The sequence below is a fragment of the Crocodylus siamensis genome, chromosome 2 (assembly GCF_052110815.1).
Source record: "Crocodylus siamensis isolate JL-2025a chromosome 2, ASM5211081v1, whole genome shotgun sequence".
NCBI lineage: Eukaryota > Metazoa > Chordata > Crocodylia > Crocodylidae > Crocodylus > Crocodylus siamensis.
This window is the reverse complement of record NC_143396.1, coordinates 145,896,149-145,908,183: the sequence shown is the minus strand read 5'-3', so window position 1 is coordinate 145,908,183 and position 12,035 is coordinate 145,896,149.

Below are 12,035 nucleotides of genomic sequence, written 5' to 3'. Positions count from 1 at the left end.
TAATTACATAATTGACATCAAAGATGTGGCAAGTGAGATTGAGGGTGCATCATAGACTGACTGGGCACAGTAAAGGGCGCTAGGGGAGAGCACAGCAACCCCTAGGGAGCTACTCCTGTTACATAGTGAATCATGCAATTAGTATAATTAGTGGTTGATGCATGTTAGATCTTCCTTTCCTGCTTGGTGCAGGGGGCTGGACCCAATGATCTTCCAAGGCCCCTTCTGGCTTTATAATCTATGGCTCTATGAATCTTCTCTGAACTTTCCTGTAGTGGAAATGAGCTTCATTTTGAGAAGGGATGTGATAATTCCTTCAGCTAGAATAACATTATACATAAAACCTTTCAGGTCCTATATATAGATTCCAGAAAGATAACCACAATTGCTGGAGTATATTAATTCAGTTATAGTTTCATAGTAGCTAGGGTCAGGAGGGACCTGAACAGATCATCTAGCCTGACCCCTTGCCACAAGCAGGAATGAATGCTGGGTTCACAAGACCCCAGACAGGTGATCATTCAACCGCCTCTTGAATTTGCCCAAGGTAGGGGCGAGGACCACTTCCCAGGGAAGTTGGTTTCAGATTTTGGCCACCCTAACTGTAAAAAATTGCCTTCTGATCTCTAACCTAAACCTATTCTCCATCAGCTTATTACCGTTGTTCCTCATCACCCCAGGAGGTGCTAGGGAGAAAAGGGCTCTACCTATTTGCTGTTGATCTCCCTTGATGAGTTTGTAGGCAGCCACCAGGTCCCCCCTCAGCCTCCTCTTGCTAAGGCTGAACAGGTTCAGGTCCCTCAGTCTCTCCTCATAGGGCCTGTCCTGCTGCCCTCTCACCAAGCGGGTGGCCCTCCTCTGAACCCTCTCCAGGCTGGCCATATCCCTCTTGAAGTGTGGCACCCAGTACTGGACAGAGTACTCCAACTGCGGCCTGACCAAAGTCTCATAGATGGGAAGTATCACCTCTCTGGACCGGCTTGAGATGCATCTTTGGATGCATGACAAGGTACCGCTAGCCTTGCTGGTTGCGGTCTGTTCATCTTGAAGTCCATAATGACTCCAAGATCCTGTTCTGCCTCTCTGCTTTCAAGAGGGGAACTCCCTAGCCTGTATGTAGGCTGTGGATTCCTTCTCCCAAGGTGCAGCACCCTGCATTTGTCTATGTTGAACCCCATCCTATTCTCATCTGCCCATTTTTGTAGTCTGTCTAAATCTATTTGCAGCCCCTCTCTCCCTTCAAGTGTGTCCACCTCATCCCACATCTTATCATCAGCAAACTTGGACAGCATGCTTTCCACTCCCTTGTTCAAGGCGCTGATAAAGATGTTAAACAGTGCAGGCCTGAGGACTGAGCCCTGGGGTACCCCACTGCTCACATCTCGCCAGGTTAAGTACAACCCATTGACAACTACTCTCTGGGTGTGCCCCGTCAGCCAATATTTTACCCATCCATCTGTGCAGGCATCAATGCCATAGTTGCTTAATTTATTGATGAGGATGGGGTGAGAGACAGTGTCAAAGGCCTTCTTAAAGTCTAGAAAGATTATGTCCACGGTGACACCATCATCCAAGGATTTAGTCATCTGGTCATAAAAGGCAACCAGGTTGGTCAGTAGGACCTGCCTTTGTTGAACCCATGCTGATTGCCCTTGAGCATGATCTCCCCTGCTGGCCCCCCACAGATGTACTCCTTGATGATTCTCTCCAAGGTCTTCCCGAGCACTGAGGTGAGGCTTACAGGCCTATAGTTACTTGGGTCCTCCCTCCTTCCTTTCTTGAAAATTGGGACCACATTAGTCAGTTTTCAGTCCCCTGGCACCTGGCCGGATGACCACGAATGCTCATACAGCTGGGCCAAGGGCTCCGTGATGACCCCTGTCAGCTCCCTCAACACCCTTGGATGGAGGGCATCTGGACCTGCAGATTTAAAAATGTCTTCCAGAGGATCCCTAACTACATCTGTTCAAGAAAGCAAAGGCAAAGAAACTGTTAAAAATATCAGCTTTCTTGTCTGGTGTAGCCACAAGATTACCGTTTGCGTCTTGCAGGGGCCCTACATTGCCTGGCGCCCTCTTCTAGCTCCCAACGTACTTGAAAAAGGACTTTTTGTTGTCCTTAATCCTGGACGCTAGCCTGAGTTCCATCTCTGCCTTGGCCTTCCTAATAGCCCTTCTACACTCATAGGCCAAGGAGAAGTACTCCTCCTTGGTGATAGCTCCTCCCTTCCACTGGTTGTATGCCCCCCTTTTAGTCCTCAGGCATTGCTGAATGCCTTTTCTGAGCCAAGGGGGTTTCTGAGCACTCTTACCCTCCTTGCTTCTCTCAGGGGGTGTTATCCTTTGGGCCTGGAGGATTGCCCCCTTAAGGTATGACCATCCCTCTTGGACTCCCATCTCCTCTATCTTCTGGGCCCTCGCTGCCTCCCCCACTAGTCTCCTAAGCTCACTGACATTGGCCATTCTGAAGCCAAGGGCATTAGCCTTGGTGTGAGCCCTTGACGCCCTGCGTTGGATAGTGAAATCCAGCAGGTGATGATTGCTATTGCCCAAGTGGTCAAGAACCTGCAGTTCCCCTCACCAGGTCATCCCCCATGGCCAGGACCAGGTCCAGCAAGGCGTTACCCCTAGTGGGGCTGTGCACTTCCTGGATAAGGTGAAGGTCCTGTAATACAGCCAGGAACCTAAGCTAGCGGTCAGACCTGGCTGTCTGCTCTTCCCAGCAAATGTCTGGGTAGTTTAGGTCACCCATGAGAATAACATCTCTTGACCTAACCACCTCCATAAGCTGACTGGAGAAGTCCTGGTCCAGCTCTTCTCCCTGGTTGGGTGGTCTGTAGTAGATGCCCACTGTAATGCCATGCCCCCCCATAGTGTCTCTGCCCAACCCTCCTCTAATCCTAAGCTAATCCTTGATGTGAGGTGCCCTTTGACATAGAGCGTAACCCGCTCACCCTCCCGCTCTGTCCTGTCTCTTCTATATAGTGTGTAACCCTGAATGCCTGCCACCCAGTCATAGGTAGGGTCCCACCAGGTTTCTCTGAGCCCTACTAAGTCTGGGTTCTTACTCGCAAGCAGGAGGCACAGTTCTTCCTGCTTACTTCCCATACTATGAGCATTAGTGTAGAGGTACTTGAGGCCACCTGAGGGTGCACGTGCCTCCTTCCTGCTCTCAGGACAGTTGTGGTCCCCTACTCCCAGGACTTCTGAGGGTGTATGTTCCTTCCTCCCATTCCCAGGACAGTTGTGGCCCCCTGCTCCCAGGATGTTGATGCTTACCTGGGCTTTCCTTCCTCTTGGCACTCTGTGTGCTGGTGAATCATCCTCTCCACTCAAAGCGGCCCCTTTCCCCAGTGAAGCTAGTTTTAAAGCTTGCCGTATGAAATCAGCCAACCTAGAGGAAAAGATACGTCTGCCCTTAGGGGAGAGGTGAAGCCCATCCCACCCCCATGCCCTCCATAAAAAAACATGGGTCATTGTCAAAAAAGCCTGCCTCATGGCACCAACTCCAAAGCTGCCATTTAACCATGTCAGTGCAGGCCTCATGACGCCTACCCCATCCACTTACTGGGAGAATGGAGGAAAATACCACCTAGGCTCTTGTCTTCTTCAGTTGGTGTCCCAAGGCCCTGTAGTCCTCCATGATGTTATCCGGCTTGCCCTTGGATGCATCATTTGTACCCACGTGGACCACAACTAGTGGGTAGTAGTCAGAGGGGTTGATGATGTAAAGAAGAATTTTTAATTCATGTTCACATAATGAATAACATTTAAATTGTTTTATATGCAGTCCCACAACATCATTGAATGTAATTTTAATTCGTTGTTTTAAAATTATAATTAAATTATCTGTTTGTTTTTTAACGATTTTTGTGGTTTGCAGTTAAAATGATCTGACATAAGCCTCCCTTGTTCAAGCATACTGAGGTGCATCTCAGCTTTATAACTCAGTCTCATTTTATTTTAGGTCAGGGCTATCCCACTGGCAGCCTGTGAGGGGTTAAACTGAGGTCCCCAGACTCCTTCCTGGATGCTGCTCTACACTTTGCTATGCCTGCTGCTTCCCCTCCCTTCTCTGGCTTATGCTTCCTGTCCCTGCCCATGGGGGCAGTGTGGCATGTCCAAGGAATCCGGGGCTCTGGGATCCAGCTGGCCCCATGAAGCAAGGAAGCCTGTGGAGTAGCAGGAGCTCCAGGTGGCATGCAGAGGGTTAGTATTAGGGTGGCCATCTGGCAGTGGGGGTGCAAGCAAGACCACGTTGCAGGGCTGGGGAGCCCATGCAGCAGGGGTGAATGTGGCTCGGGGGGACAATGAGGTGGTGGTGGGGCATGGGGAAGCCCATGTGATGTGGGAGAAGCATGGCAGCTGGTGGTAGGAGCTGCAGAGCAGGGGAACCCATGCATTGTGCAGCCCAGGGGAGCTGTGGCCAGTGCAGATCCACCCCTATGACATGTGGCCCACAGCCACTGAAAAGTTGGACAGCCTTGTTTTAGGCCTTTATTGCATTCATTCCTTAGCATCTGAATATGTGCTTTCTGTTGAAACCCACACTTCCACTTTAGCTTACCTTTTTGGCTCGGGTGTTTTCTCTTTTTGAGCAAACTGATACTCAAATTCCAGATATTTTTGCCAATTGAAGAGAGTTCTGAAAAAGACCCATAAACCCTAAATCCTCTGTAGTCACATAAATAGCTAAACCGGAATTACCATTGTTTAAAAAGATCCTGTTCCCCCTCCCCACCCTCCACCAGAGTTAAGGGTGACAGCCATATCTGGGTCAGCAGTCACCATGACTTAACCTTATGAGGGAGCTGCTTTATATAATTTGCAGTAAACCTGTGGAATGCACAAATGGCAAAAAATCTTGAGTCATGGAGTTTTGTTCTGTATATAAGGGGCCTGGGACTATTTGATATCCTCGTGAACGTGGTCGAGTCCACTAAAAGCTGTGGGCCACCGTCAGATGGCAGCTGGCGGTGCATGAAGGCCTCTGGACCCCGCATGGGGATCCGGAGACAGTTCAGAAGTAGCCGCCCCTGGCGGAGGGCAGATCTAGGCTGGCCACTGCTGCGATGGGCAACCAGTGCCGTGATGCTATCAACTGATAAACATGGATGGGGAAATCTTCATGGTGCCTGGCGCTCGCCAGTCTTCTTGCAGTTAAAAAGGCTGAAAAGCTTAAAAGCCTAAAACTGCAGGATGGGGCTGACACCGGGCAGGGCAACCAGCACCTTAAAAACACCAACATATTATGGGGGACAACTAAAGACAAAACAGGGCGTGCTTGTGCAGGGTCACAGGGCCAAAACAAGTGCTCCCCTGGGGAACACTGAGCAGAACATGCCAGACAGTGCCCACTGGCTCGCAAACATGGAGAGCTCACCGGCGGCTACTGCCCAGTGGTACTCCGCCTGGAGATGCATGCGAAGGACACCGAGGAAAAACGCCCTGAGGTCGCCGGGGGTCTGGGACATGAATAAATACTGTAGTCATAGATTTTAAGGCCAGAAGGGAGCAATGTGTTCATCTAGCTCAGTTTTTCCCAGTTTTGTCACGCTAGTAGGGTCATGATATATAATTGGCCAGGTTGCAAAGCATTGGAAATTTTATCATAACCAACATTAAAGAAAATTTTGTTCTCTCACTCCCTGGAGACCTTAAGCTTTAGGCTCCAGTATTTTTTTGTGAAACTCTTGAAACACCCAACACACAAATAACATATATAGGCTTGTCTGTGTTAACAGTGATACATTAGACAGAAAACTAACATGGCTAATTACAGCTTTCTAATCCTGCCAAACCCCCCATGGATCCCTCTAGCCCTCACTCTCTGGCACTGCCAGACTGCCCCCACTCTCGAAAACCACTCCTGGGGCTAGGTATACCAGCATTCACCAGTCCCAGGAGCCTGACTAAAGTATATAGGGGTGGGGGAAGGGACAGGCAGACTCGCAGGGCTGGTGGCTCCATGGGTGGGTTTGGGGGAATGTGGGGGGAGGCTCCTCCCCTGGGACCAGGAGCTATTTTAGCACCCCTTGCCCCTCCCTCCCAAATTTTTAGCCCCCAACAACCTCTGCCCCCAGCAAAACTGATCACCTTCACCATCTGCTGTAAAGCTGGCAAGTCAGTCAGTAATACAGAAGTCCTTGACTTCAAGAAAGCTGACTTTGACAAGCTAAGGAGGCTTGTCAGAGAGGCCCTAAAAGGCCACAGCCCAATGGAGAGGGGAGTTCAGGATGAGTGGTTGCTCCTCAAGGGAGCAATCCTGGATGTGCAAGCAAAGTCCATCCCATCTTGGAGAAAAGGCAGCAAAAGGGCACAACAGCCCCCTTGGCTCTCCAGGGAACTGGTGGACCTCCTGCATCTTAAAAGGAAGACCTACAAAGGACGGAGGACTGGAACTGCCACCAAGGAGGAATACTCTGCTTTAGTCCGGACTTGCAGAGAGCAAACCAGGAAAGCCAAGGCTGCACTGGAACTCGAGCTAGCTACAAATATCAAGGAAAATAAAAGGTCCTTTTTTAGATATGTGGGGAGCTGGAGGAAAAGCAAGGGCAACATTGGACCCCTGCTAAACCAGATGGGGCAACTGACAATGGACGCTCAGGAAAAACCAAACTTGTAAATGGGTACTTTGTGTCAGTTTTTCACCAGTTCCATGAGATGGCCCTGCCCACTATGGGTTAGGGAGGCCTGGGTGAGGGAGATTCCTTGTCTTCCATCGCAGCTGACCTCGTGAAGGAACACCTTGACAGGCTGGATACCTTCAAGTCAGCCGGCCCTGATGGGTTACACCCAAGGGTACTCAGGGAGCTGGTGAGTATCATAGCTCACCCCCGGCACGATCTTTGACAGCTCTTGGCGCTCTGGTGAACTGCCTGATGATTGGAAGAGGGCCAATGTTGCGCCTATCTTCAAGAAAGGGAGGAAGGTAGATCCAGCAAACTACAGGCCCATCAGCCTGACTGCTATCCTGGGGAAAGTCTTGGAAAAGATTATCAAGGAGGCCATCCTTAACAGACTAGCTGAAGGCAATATCCCGAGGGATACCCAGCATGGGTTTGTTGTGGGTAGGTCTTGCTTTACCAACCTCATTTCCTTTTATGACCAGGTGACCTATCACCTGGACAAGGGGGAAGAGATCAACGTCGTATACCTCGACTTTAAAAAAGCCTTCGATTTGATATCCCACAATCACCTCTTGGCTAAACTGGCTAACTGCAGCCTTGACGTCACCATGATCCGCTGGCTGGGGAACTGGCTCCGCAGTAGGACCCAGAGGGTGGTGGTAGATGGAAGCCAATTGTCTTGGTGCGCTGTGACCAGTGGGGTCCTACAAGGCTCTGTCCTAGGGCCTATACTGTTTAACATCTACATCAATGATGTGGACACTGGCATCAGAAGCAGACTGGCCAAGTTCAGCAACAACACCAAACTCTGAGGTAAAGCATCCACACCTGAGGACAGGAGGGTGATACAGGCGGATCTGGACAGACTCATGAAATGGGCGGATGAGAACCTGATGGTATTCAACACCGAAAAATGCAAGGTTCTCCACCTTGGGAGGAAAAACCTGCACCATGCTTATAGGCTCGGTAGCGCTATGCTGGTTAGCACTACAGATAAAAGGGACTTGGGGGTCATGGTTGACCACAAGATGAACAAGAGACTTCAGTATGATGCTGTGGCTAGTAAAGCAAACACTGGCTTGCATCCATAGATGCATCTCAAGCAGATCCCGGGACGTCACTCTCCCACTGTACTTGGCCTTGATGAGGCCACAGCTGGAGTACTGTGTCCAGTTTTGGGCTCCACAATTCAAAAGGGGTGTGCCGAAGCTTGACAGGGTGCAGAGGAGAGCCACATGCATGATCAGAGGTCAGGAAAACAGACCTTATGATGAGAAGCTGAGAGCCATGGGGCTATTCAGCCTGGAAAAGCGCAGGCTCAGGGGTGATCTGGTGGCCACCTATAAGTTTATCAGGGTTGTTCATCAGGATCTGGGAGAACATCTGGTCACCAGAGCCCCCCAAGGGATGACAAGTTCGAATGGTCACAAACTCCACTGTGACCGGTTCAGGCTGGACATAAGAAAGAACTTCTTCACTGCCCAAGCCCCCAAGTTTTGGAACAGACTGCTGCTGGAGGTGGTTCAAGCACCCACTTTGAATGCCTTAAAGACACATTTGGACACTTATCTTGCTGGGATCCTATGATCCCTGCTGACTTCCTGCCCCTGGGGCATTGGCTGGACTCGATGTTTCTCCAGGGTCCCTTCCAGGCCAAATGTCTATGAAATCTATGAAACAACCTGATCTCAATCCTACCCACCCCTTCCCTAACACATTTCCCCAGTTCCTCATACCAGAAAATGCTAGTAAAACACGGGCAGTTTGCAATATAGGAGTTTGGCAGCCTCGGGGGGGTGGGTTGGTGATTGTCTATCTGGGGGTGATTCAAAGGACAGGGGCACTAAAATAGCCTGGTGCTGGGGGAAGGGGCTAGGAAAAGTGCAGCCCTGAAGCTAGGGCTTCTCAACCCCAGGGGTGTGCTGGAAACTAAGAAATTCAGTTAAATGAGTCTCACCCATAACAATCTATGTTAGACTACCTCTGAGGTAGGGTTAAATTAGTTCAGGTTGGCCATTTTTAGACCTATCTAACCATCCTGAACTTCTGTACCGTTCACAATTAGATCAACCTAACTAGATAGGATCTAAGTGTAAGCTCCATACCTGGGCAAACTAAGTTAGATTGGGTGGTCATTTTTAAAGCGCTCCAACCTCCCCATACATCTGTACCTAGCCTGAGTGATGAACTTGAGAACTATAGATCTAGCCTTAACATGAATTGCCAATGCCTTCATGAAGCATGAGATCCAACTACAATATAAAACAATACAATATAATAAATGAGGATCTCATGGCACCCTGGCTGAGATCCACTGGATTACATATGGATTTCTTGCAGAGGGTTGTGAAAGAATGTTTACTTCTATAGGAGTTGCACCAAATTGGCTAGACATGGCCTCAGAAGGGAAATGAAGGAGGGCTCGGCTTCCCTTTAAAGAATTAGGGATAGATAGGCTATTGTAAGAAGCAGGGTCCCTAACATGCTATTTGTTACTTTCAGGGAATTGTGGGCTGTTGCCCACCAAGAAGAACTATAAGCCTCCCTTAGGGTGGGACAGGGTCCTGAACAGGAAGGGCCACATTTTTTTGTTCTAGTGCAATCAGTCACTGTTGTGCTCCCATAAAGAGGCAATTGAAAGCACTGATATAAGCAGAGACAGGTGCTTTTTTTTGTTCTATAGATTTAGCACCCCCCACTGGCTTGTATAAACATTATAATCATTAGTGAGTATTAAGTGCAGAGAGGAGCTTAAAGCAGTGCTGGTGGCATAGCTGATAATTAGCTGAGGTGTAATAAAGCAGAGGGAAGGGGAAGTGCTGCTGTTCTGAACTGTTTATATTTTGTAACTGCTGTATTTGGGGTTTTAAATGTGGGCCCGAGTGCCCAGAACTAGGCTGGTGTGGTATTTATATTCAGGCTAGATCAGCAGTCCCCCCACACACGTAACTATAAATATAAAATACTAAACAAATTGACTAAAATAAATAGCAGAGGGATACACTTAATAAATCTTCACATACAAATACAGCACCTGTACTTAAATCATTGCAGTTACAGGTTAATAGCATGGTAATTATTCTCTTTGGTAACTGAGTGCCCCAATTCTTGGTTTAATTATTTAACATGGGTATCTTTAATCCAGGGATTTTATCTACTTCCTTTTATGTTGTAATTACACTTAGTCATATGGCTAACCAGGTTACGGGCTTAATTGTACTCCTATTCAAGTTAGTTGAAGGCTCCCATTCAATTTTAGGGGAGCAGAGTCTAACACTATATAAATTAATGCATATTACAGATATAAAAAAGTATAAAAGCCACAGAATTACACTGTAATTTTAGCAGTATTATAATGAAAGTTCATGCAAAGTAAGCAATTATACTTCTCTCATCTGTTTCCCATTTTCTCCTTTAGTGTGCAGATACACAGGAATGAGGCTAATACATTTACAGTCACTTTACTTATGTCCGCATATGAAGCCAGACTCCTTATCCTTTGCTCACATCCAGTTTATAAACAGTTCCATTTTGCCTTCAGAGATACCTGTGCTGACCATAGTTTGGCTTCCATGTATAAAACCTGCAAAATTCCCCTCAAGAAACATTACATCAACAGCTAGGCCTTAGGATTAGCACTTTGGGATGACTCCTGGGAGGCTATCCTATTTAGCAGCTCTGCAGCATATTATTTAGGGTCTTTGTAGAAGGCCTGCAAGTAGATTACTCATGCCTTAGGAGAAGCCCGTCTTCCCTCCTCAGTGGAAAGCTCAAGTGGGACTTAACTAATAGATAAACTATCTGTTGGTGTTCCACAAGGGGATGAATTTCATCCTTTTTTCTTCAAGCCAAGAGTCTGCAGACTAGAGAGATTCCAAAACAGGTGTTAGGAAGGAAGAGGAGTAATTTTGATCCCAACAGCTTTCTACGTGACTGTGTTAACTAACATACCAGTCAGTTTTCACACTGAGATGCTAACCAGGTACTGATGCAAAGCAAGAAGCTGTTTGCATCAGGGCTGTGCGAGGCTTCAGACCCGGAGAAGCTTTGGGGGCGGAAGCGCCGCCTCTTTCGGCTTCCCAGAGCGGAGCTGCCTCGGAGATCCAGCCATAGGATGTAATGGGGAAACAATAAAATATCTATAACTTTGTTGTGTGTTGTCCAATTTGGATGAACTTTTCAGGGACGGTAGAGTCTGCAGAGAGGATGAAGCCTGCCAAGTTTCAAGAATATAGGTGCAGGGGTTTGGGGGGAACTGTACCCCAAACTATTGAAAGCAAAACTACTGTCATGTCTATGTGTTACAACATAGTGAGATGAAAACTGGAGGGGTGGTGGCTCTTGCTGAGGCCACAAAGCCTGCCAAGTTTCGAGAAGGTGAGTGCAGGAGTTTGGGGGGGAACTGCCCCTCAAGATGCGGACAAGCAAAACTCGTGCCATGGGTGATTGTGAGACTGACAGTGTCTTGGGCCGGGGAGGGCAGGCCTGGCTGCTGAGCTGCTGTGTTACCAGTTACCAATCAATCAATCATGATTCACTCATGGACCAGCTCAATACACAGGACCCAGTTACTGCATAATGACTTAATAAGCATCAATTAGCACCTGCACAACCAGGCTAAGGAGAGGAAAGAATAATCAAGACAGACAATCAACTGCCCCAGGACAGACACAGTCTTGGCAAGAGTTTTGCCTGTCAGCAGCTAGGGGTGCAGGGCCCCAGAGCCCCCCACACCGATCTCCTCCACAGCTGGCAGGCATCACAGCAGGGGCCACCATCCCTGCACCCTGCTGCGCCTTAACACACACAGTGTCCCCCATGGCATGGGTTTTGCTTGTCTGCAGCTTGAGGTGCAGTTCCCCCCAAAACCCAGCACCTATCTCTTTGAAACTTGGCAGGCTTTGTGGCCTCAGTAAGAGCTACCAGCTCACCCTCTGAGGTGAAACACACAGCAGTGACATGAGTTTGGCTTTCAGGAATTTGGGGTACAGTTCCCCCCCAAACCCCTGTACCTATAGTCTTGAAACTTCTCAGGTTTCATGCTCTGAGCAGAGGCTACCATCCCTGCAAGTTTCATCCAACTCGGACAAGAAACAACAAAGTTATAACTATTTCATTGATTCCCCATTCTACCTTATGGCCGGATCGCCAAGGCAGCTCCTTCGGTTGGATCGAGGCGGAAACCTGGTTCGGAGCTCCGGCTTGGCTCAGATCGCAGCTATCCGAAGTGGCCGGAGCGGATCGCTGCCAACTCACACAGGCCTAGTTTTCATCATGCTTACCAAGTGCTTGGGATGCCAGGCTGTGTTTACATGGGCAGTCATCCAAGGGGAATAATAAGGTTTAGACAGTATTATGAAAGCCACTAGAAGGGAAAAATAACTATCCTTTGCAAATAATCAAGATA